The 6900-nt window shown below is 38.8% G+C and overlaps 1 pseudogene; it reads left to right on the top strand.

Moving 5' to 3' along the window:
* The first annotated feature begins 246 nt into the window (after positions 1 to 246).
* The window catches only part of LOC102253472, a 26580-nt pseudogene continuing 19926 nt past the window's right edge, over positions 247 to 6900 (top strand).

The raw sequence follows: 6900 nt of genomic DNA, 5'->3' as shown, positions 1-6900 counted from the left end.
AAATGTTATGACCTTATTATTTTTATGGTGTACTCTGGGAAAATATTTGAGGTCTCAACAGAAACCTTCAGCTTGTTTTTGAGTTAGAAATGTTTTCTTTGGAGTCATGAACAGGATGAAGAAAAATGGGACAGCTGCCAAGACCCTGCGCTTTGAGCTTTTCCATGCTACAAAGCAAAATAGTGGCTGGAACTGTTGGGATGTTCAGGGCTGCTGGTAGGTTAGGGGTGGGGAGAATTTGGGAAGATGACGATAAAACTGTTACTTCTGAAGACCTGTGTAACAAGGTGAGTTGTAAAGAAAGGAATAACTGTTATTTTCAGATTATTTTTCCACCCATAACACTCAGTACAAAAATTTTCCTGGATTGGGTTCCCCAGAGGAGAGCATGGAGGTTAGGGCTTTGGAATGGAAGCCACACAAGCTACCTAATCGAGGAAGAAGGTTGGTTTCCCTGTGGCCCTGCGGCTGGGAGTGGGGCAGGTGCACTGACCCCAGGCAGATTTATGGAAGGCTCTAGGGCTTGGGCTCCCTCTCATGGAAGTGCCTAACGGGAATGATTACACGGTGCCCATTAGAGGCTCCACACTTACCTCCAAGTTCACAGGAGTCTGAGGTTCTGTGTGTGGTAGAGCAGTGCACCACCATGAGGGGCATCTCTGGTCTTCCTAGTACAGCTGCCTGACCAGTGCCCTGGGAAACTGGTGAGTCACAGCAGATGGAGTAGCTGATAGGACTCTGCCAGCCATGGCATTGCAAATACCAGGATATCCTTGAATTAATCCCTGGAGGATAAGAGAGAACACACCAAACACGATTGAGGTTGAATTTTCTGCCAGTCATGTGGGTGAAAGTACAGAGCAAATTTCTCTGATTTAGAGAAATGTAGCATTTATACATCAGAAAATGGCAGTGACATTCTTACTTGCTACACTGAAAGTATTTCTATATAGTTAGGTATAAAGCCCATTTTCCCTGTACTAGCACTATTCCCATGCAAACATGCCCTTTCCCCCCCCCCCCGCCCCGCCCCCCACACACACACACTTCTATCAATATCTTGGAAGTGAGACTGCTTGGGACCAACTTGCCTCTCCACCCTTCCTTATCACCCTTTGCATTAGTCTTCTTTTATTTGTTGGCTTCATTTATTTATTCATCAAATTAATTCTACAGAAACTCTTGAGGGGTTAATATTTGCCTGTAATTCAAAGACATAATTCCAATCTCAAGATGTTCATAGTGTAGAGCAAGGGTGCAGAACATCTGGCCTGAGAGCCCTGTAAGGCCTGTCAAATCATTCAGTCTGGCCCTGCCAAGGCATGGCGGGGACATATGTGTCCTTTTTTTCCCCGCCCTTGACAATCCCCTGGCCTCCCCTACCCCCCAGTGTCTTATGTCCATTGGTTTTGCTTATATGCATGCATACAAGTCCTTCGGTTGATCTCTTACTCCCCTCCCTTCTGCCCCCCAACCCTCTCTGGCCTTCCCACTGCAGTTTGACAATCAGTTTGAGGCAGCTCTGCCTCTGTATCTATTATTGTTCAAAAGTTTGTAATGGTCTTTATTATCCATGAATGAGTGAGATCATGTGGTATTTTTCCTTCATTGACTGGCTTATTTCACTTAGCATAATGCTCTCCAGCTCCATCCATGCCGTTGCAAATTGTAAGAGTTCCTTCTTTTTTACAGCAGCATAGTATTCCATCGTGTAGATGTACCACAGTTTTCTAATCCATTCATCTACTGATGGGCACTTAGGCTGTTTCCAGATCTTAGCTATGGTGAATTGTGCTGCTATGAACATATGGGTGCACATATCCTTTCTGATTGGTGTTTCTGGTTTCTTGGGATATATTCCTAGAAGTGGGATCACAGGGTCAAATGGGAGTTCCATTTTTAGTTTTTTGAGGAAACTCCATACTGTCTTCCATAGTGGCTGCACCAGTCTGCATTCCCACCAGCAGTGCACAAGTGTTCCTTTTTCTCCACATCCTCTCCAGCACTTGTCGTTTGTTGATTTGTTGATGATAGCCATTCTGACAGGTGTGAGATGGTACCTCATTGTTGTTTTGATTTGCATCTCTCGGATGATTAGTGACTTTGAGCATGTTTTCATATGTCTCTTGGCTTTCTGAATGTCCTCTTTTGAAAGGTGTCTATTTAGATCCTTTGCCCATTTTTTGATTGGATTGTTTATCTTCTTTTTGTTAAGGTGTATGAGTTCCCTGTAAAAGTTAGAGATAAAACCCTTATCGGAGATAACATTGGCAACTATGTTCTCCCATGCAGTGGGCTTCCTTGTTCTTGGTTTCTTTTGTTGTGCAGAAGCTTTTTATTTTGATGTAGTCATTTTCTCTTTAGTTTCCATTGCCCTAGGAGCTGTATCGGTGAAGATACTGCTTTGGCATATGTCTGATATTCGTTGCCTGTGGATTCCTCTAAGACTTTTTTGGTTTCCCGTCTTATGTTTAAGTCCTTTAGCCATTTTGAGTTTATTTTGGTGTATGGTGTAAGTCGGTGGTCTAGTTTTATTTTTTTGCATGTATCTGTCCAGCCCCTATAAATTTTGGAGATTAGGCCCTTATCAGATATGACGTTGGCAAATATGTTTTCCCACGCAGTGGGTTTTCTTGTTGTTTTGTTGATGGTTTCTTTTGCTGTGCAGAAGCTTTTTATTTTGATGTAGTCCCATTTGTTTATTTTTTCTTCATTTTCCAATGCCCTAGGAGCTGTATCGGTGAAGAAATTGCTTTGGCATATGTCTGAGATTTTGTTGCCTTTGGATTCTTCTAGTATTTTTATGGTTTCCGGTCGTATATTTAAGTCCTTTATCCATTTTGAGTTTATTTTTGTGTATGGTGTAAGTTGGTGGTCTAGTTTCATTTTCTTGCATGTATCTGTCCAATTTTCCCAACACCATTTATTGAAGAGACTATCTTGGCTCCATTGTATGTTCTTGCCTCCTTTGTCAAATATTAATTGAGCGTATTGGTTGGGGCTGATTTCTGGGCTTTCTATTCTATTCCATTGATCTATATGTCTGTTCTTGTGCCAGTACCAGGCAGTTTTGAGAACAGTGGCTTTGTAATACAGCTTGATATCTGGTATTGAGATCCCACCTACTTTGTTCTTTCTCAGGATCGCTGCAGCTATTCGGGGTCGTTTTTTGTTCCAGATGAATTTTTGGAGAGTTCGTTCTAGATCTGTGAAGTATGCCGTTGGTATTTTAATGGGAAGTGCGTTGAATTTATAGATTGCTTTGGGTAGTATGGACATTTTAATGATGTTGATTCTACCAATCCATGAACACGGTATGTTCTTCCATCTGTTTATGTCTTCCTCTATCTCTTTTTTCAACGTCCTGTAGTTTTCTGAGTAGAGGTCTTTTACCTCTTTAGTTAAGTTTATTCCTAGGTATCTTATTTTTTTGGTGCAATGGTAAATGTTTTTTTTAATCTCTCTTTCTGTAAGTTTACTATTGGTGTATAGAAATGCCATAGATTTATTGGCATTAATTTTGTATCCTGCTACATTGCCAAATTCATTTATTAAGTCTAATAATTTTTGATGGAATATTTAGGGTTTTCTAAGTACAGTATCATGTCACCTGAGAATAATGACAATTTTACTTTTTATTTTCCAATTTGGATGCCTTTTATTTCGTCTTCTTTTCTGTTTGTTAGGGGTAGCACTTCCAGTACTATGTCAAACAGGAGTGGTGAAAGTGGGCATCCCCGTCTTGTTCCTGTTCTTAGGTGAAATGGTTTTAGTTTTTGCCCATTGAGTATGATGTAGGCTGTAGGTTTGTCATAAAAGGCTTTTATTATGTTGCGGTATGATCCCTGTATTCCCACTTTGCTGAGGGTTTTTATCAAGAAACTGTGTTGGATTTTGTCAAATGTTTTTTCTGCATCAATTAATATGACTATGTTATTTTTGTCTCTCAAATTGTTTATGTGATGTATCACGTTTATTGATCTGTGGATATTGTACCATCCTTGCATTGCCAGGATAAATCCTACTTGGTCATGGTGCATTGTCTTTCTGATATAATGCTGGATTCGATTTGCTAGAATTTTGTTGAGGATTTTGGCATCTATGTTCATCAGGGATATTGGCCTGTAATTCTCTTTCTTTGTGTTGTCTTTATCTGGTTTTGGTATTAGGGTAATGCTGGCTTCATAGAATGAGTTTAGAAATGTTGCTTCCTCTTCCATTTTTTGGAATATTCTGAGAAGGATAGGTTTTAGTTCTTCTTTGAATGTTTGGTAAAATTCCCCTGTGAAGCTTTCTGGCCCCAGGCTTTTGTTTGCTGGAATCTTTTTGATGACTGCTTTAATTTCCTCCATAGTTATCGGCATATTGAAATTTTTAGATTCTTCCTGACTGAGTTTTGGAAAGTTTTATTTTTCTAGGAATATGTCCATTTCCTCTAGGTTGTCCAGTTTGTTGGAATAGGCATGTTCATAGTTTTGTTTTTTTTTTTTACAATCCTTTTTATTCTGTGGGTCGGTTGTTATTTCACCTCTTTCATTTCTGATTTTGTTTATTTGGGTCCTCTCTCTTTGCTTCTTGGTGATCCTGGCTAAAGGTTCATCAATCTTGTATATCCTTTCAAAGAACCAGCTCTTGGTTTCATTGATCTTTGTATTGGTTTTTTGTTTTCGTTTTTGTTTTTTGACTCTATGTCATTTATTTCTGCTCTGATCTTTATTATTTTTTTCCTTCTGCTCACTCTGGGCTTTTCTTGTTGCTCTCTTACTAATTCTTTAAGTTGTACAGTTAGATGATTTATTAACAGTTATTCTTGTTTTTTAAGGTAGGCCTGTGGAGCTACAAACTTCCCTTTCAGGACTACTTTCACTGTGTCCCATAGATTTTGGATCGTTGCGTTTTCATTGTAATTCATTTCCATGATGTTTTTAATTTCTTCTTTGATCTCTTTGGTAACCCAATCATTGTTTAATAGCATGCTATTCAGCTTCTAAGTGTTTGAATTCTTGTGATTGTTTTTATTGTAGTTTACTTCTAATATTATGCCATTGTGATCTGAGAAGATGCTTGATATTATTTCAATCTTCTTGAATTTGGAGAGACTTCGCCTCTGACCCAATATGTGGTTATCTTTGATAATGTCCCATGTGGACTTGAGAAGAATGTATATTCCATGGCTTTGGGGTGAAATGTTCTAAAGATGTCAATTAAGTCCATTTGATCTAGTGAGTCATTTAGGATTGCTGTTTCTTTGCTGATTTTTTGTCTAGACAATTTATCCAGTGATATCAGTGGTGTATTAAAGTCCCCTACTATGATTGTATTGCTGGCAATCTCTCCCTTGATATCTTCGAGGAGTGTTTTTTAATATATATGCATTGGGTGCATATATTTTTACCAGAGTTATATTCTCTTGTTGTACTGATCCCGTTAGTATTATGAAGTGGTTTTCCTTATCTCTTGATATGGCCTTCACTTTGAGGTCTATTTTGCCAGATATAACTATTGCTACCCCAGCTTTTTTTAATTTCCATTTACCTGGAAGATATTTTTCATCTCTTCTCTTTAAATCTGTAGGAGTCACTTGTTCTAAGGTGGGTCTCTTGTAGACAGCATATATATGGGTCATGTTTTCTTATCCATTCAGCCACTTGATGTTTTTTGATTGAAGCATTTAGTCCATTTACATATAAAGTTATTATTGATAGGTACTTTGTAGCCATCATTTTTATTTCTTGTGCATTTGTTCCTTCTTGCCTGTTTATTTCTTCTTTTTACACCAGTCCCTTTAGCATGTCTTGCATTGCTGGCTTGGTAGTGATAAACTTCCTTAGCCTTTTTTTTTGTCTGTGAAGCTCTGTATTTCCCCTTCAATTTTGAATTATAGCCTTGCTGGATAGAGTATTCTTGGATTCAGTCCCTGGCTTTGCATCACTTTGTAAATTTCCTTCCATTCTTTTCTGGCCTGATGTGTTTTTGTTGAGAAATCATTTGATAGTCTAATGGGAGATCCCTTGTATGTAACTTTGTGTCTCTTTCTTGCAGCCTTTAAGATTGTCTGTTCGTCTTGAACATTTGCGATCATAATTATGATGTGTATTGGTGTGAGTCTTTTTGTGTTCATCTTGTTTGGGACTCTCTGTGCTTGTTGACCTTTTTCTTCCCCACATCAGGGAAGTCTTCTGACATTATTTCTTCAAATAGGTTTTCTAACCCTGGTTCCTCTTCCTGTCATTCTGGCACCCCTATTATTCATATGTTGCTTTGTTTCATGTTGTCCCAGAGTTCCCTACGGCTCTCCTCTTCTCTTTTAATTTTTTTTCTCCAATTGCAGTTCAGTTTGGGTGTGTTTTGCTTCCCTGTCTTCTATTTCGCTAATTCGGTCCTCTGCTTCTCCTAGTCTACTGTTGAAGCTATCCATGGTGTTTTTTATTGCAGCTATGTCAGTCTTTATTTCTTCTTGATTCTTATTTAGTTGTTGATTTTTTCATCCATCCAGTTTATGAACTGTGTGACCCTTATTCTGAATTCTTTTTCTGGCATATTGCATGCCTCTGTTTCACGTAGCTGCTTTTAAAAAAAATAAATCATTATTGTTCAGATTATTACAGTTGTTCCTCTTCCCCCCCCCCATAGCTCCCTTCCACCCAGTTCCCACCTAAACCCTCTGCCCTTATTCTCCCACTGTCCTCATCCAAAGGTGTATGATTTTTGTCCAGTCTCTTCCCACAACCCCCATACCCCTTCCCCCTCCCCCGAGAATTGTCAGTCCACTCCCTTTCTGTGCCCCTGATTCTATTATATTCACCAGTTTACTCTGTTCATCAGATTTTTTATTCACTTGATTTTTAGATTCACTTGTTGATAGATATGTATTTGTTGTTCATAATTTTTATCTTTACC

The sequence above is a fragment of the Myotis brandtii genome, unplaced genomic scaffold (assembly GCF_000412655.1).
Source record: "Myotis brandtii unplaced genomic scaffold, ASM41265v1 scaffold179, whole genome shotgun sequence".
In the NCBI taxonomy this organism is placed as follows: Eukaryota; Metazoa; Chordata; class Mammalia; order Chiroptera; family Vespertilionidae; genus Myotis; species Myotis brandtii.
The sequence above is the reverse complement of the archived record's forward strand: the minus strand, read 5'-3'. Positions and strand labels throughout refer to the sequence as shown.